This window comes from Octopus bimaculoides, chromosome 14, assembly GCF_001194135.2.
Source record: "Octopus bimaculoides isolate UCB-OBI-ISO-001 chromosome 14, ASM119413v2, whole genome shotgun sequence".
Taxonomy (NCBI): domain Eukaryota; kingdom Metazoa; phylum Mollusca; class Cephalopoda; order Octopoda; family Octopodidae; genus Octopus; species Octopus bimaculoides.
Genome location: NC_068994.1, coordinates 35,099,687 through 35,102,016, shown reverse-complemented (window position 1 = coordinate 35,102,016; position 2,330 = coordinate 35,099,687).

The following is a 2,330-nucleotide window of genomic DNA, read 5'->3' as shown; positions in this document are numbered from 1 at the left end:
ATATATATATATATATATATATATATATATATATATATATATATATACACACACACACACACACACACATATATACGTGTATGGAGATATGTCTGTTTGTGTGTGCATACATGTACATATATGTGTGTATGCATGCATGTATATGTATATTCACAAATACATCTTTACACATGTCTGAATACGTATCTGTGTATGTACATAAGTACGTATAAAATATCTAGTAAAGTAAAGAAAAAGTGAATGGTTCTATATAACAAAACAGTTAACACGCATTCTAGTCACGTATTTCACCAAACATGCATAAATGAAGAGCTATCCTCCAATTATGATATGGAAGTGTGTATGATGTATGAGTGGGTGCACGTATGTGTTTATATGTGTGTGTGAACATATGAATATATACACAAGTGTGTGTGTATAGATAGATAGATAGATAGATAGATAGATAGATAGATAGATAGATAGATAGATAAATAGAAAGATAGATAGATGAATAATTGTGTATATATGTATGTGTTACTGTATATTATATATGTGTATTTGTTTGTGTTTATATATATATATATATATGTGCATGTACACACTCACATACACTCAAACACACATTCATGCGTACAGTGTATCTAATTGAGAGTGTCTTATCCTGTGTGCTGTATTTCTGTAACACTATATATATTATCTAAAAAATTAAGACTGGCTTGGATCTAAGAAGCTAAATTGACTTCATTTTTTTGTTATCTACACTGTGTGGTTTATTGTATGTTTTTATATATATATATATATATATGCATTATATAGAACACATAAATTATAATGTACATAAAATATATAACGTTTATATAAATAGTCCAGGGACTAAAAAGGGATTGTTAAATGATGATGATATATATAAAATATATAACGTATATATAATATAGAGGAAATATATAATCTGTGTGCTTGTGTAGGTGTGAGTGTGTATACACACATATATATATAATATAAGAATAATCTATATCAGCTGCATTTAATGTCCATGTTTCATGCTGGTATATATATATGTGTGTGTATATATATATATATATATATATATATATATATATGTTTTATCAGTATGTAGCCACAGTAACAGAGGGATATAAGGGCCAGGGGTTTTGAGCATTAGCACTTATGTATATATATAGCAAAAGAAGGTGAAAGAGAATGAGTGTGCATATTGTTTATAGTATCTACTCAATCCTCTTAGTTTTCTAAAATGGAAACTCTAATTTGAATTGAGTATTCTTCTTGTGGCAAGTTCTGAAGTATGGATTATAGCATGAGAAGTGAACATAAAAGGATGATTACAGTAGGGCAATGGATATTATGTTGATAGAATGAAAATACCACCTTCATAAAATAATAAGCAAATAAATAAAAATATGGAAAAGATATATCACACATGACTTACTTTAAATGTTTGGATGAGCCTGCTTACCTTCCTATGTATCAGTTGAAAATTCAAAAATATGTAACGTAACCCTAAAATCTAAGCAATCCTTTCAAAAGTTTCTTTTGCATTTGAAAGGACAATGACAGATTTTTCTGGTATTTTCACACTGTGCTATAAATTAGGTACCATATCTTGAAAAGGTGAATTTCAGTTCTGTGTATGAGTATGTGTAGGGGTGGGATTAGTGGCTAGCTGGATAGGTGGATGATAGATGGTCATAAGGTCTGTTTCTTTATTCTACATGGGGTGTTTTCATACAGTACGCATAGATACATTCATATCTATATATATATATATACATGCATACGCACAAACTTATGTATAAATGTATGTATGTGTAATGTGTAATAACACCCCGTGTGTGTATAAACATATATACACATGAGGTGTTATCACATAATAAGCATACATACATTCATACATACACACAAACGCTTGCATGCACACACCCACAAACGTTTGTATGTTTGTGTTTGTATATATGTTTGTATATAATCCTGTATATATTGCTAGTTTATTTTGTCTTTTTGTCTTCTCTCCTGGTGCTGTATGAACATTTAATGTGGCTTTAGAGTCAGGTTTTGGCTACTATTTCAAGCATGGTGGTATCTCTTAGATACCCTTAATTATAATTTTAATAATAATTATTACATTTTGAGGTTTTTATTCCCATGCTGGCTACCTGATAGGATCGGTATTTTAAATAATGATCTTATCCTTATTTATATATTTATTTCATCATTATATTCACTGTGATGGCATTTTGACCATATCGCACGAGGAGTTTTAGGCAGGCATTTTAAACTGGACGTGTGCATATGTGCATATATATATGTATGTATACGTTCATATATGTAAG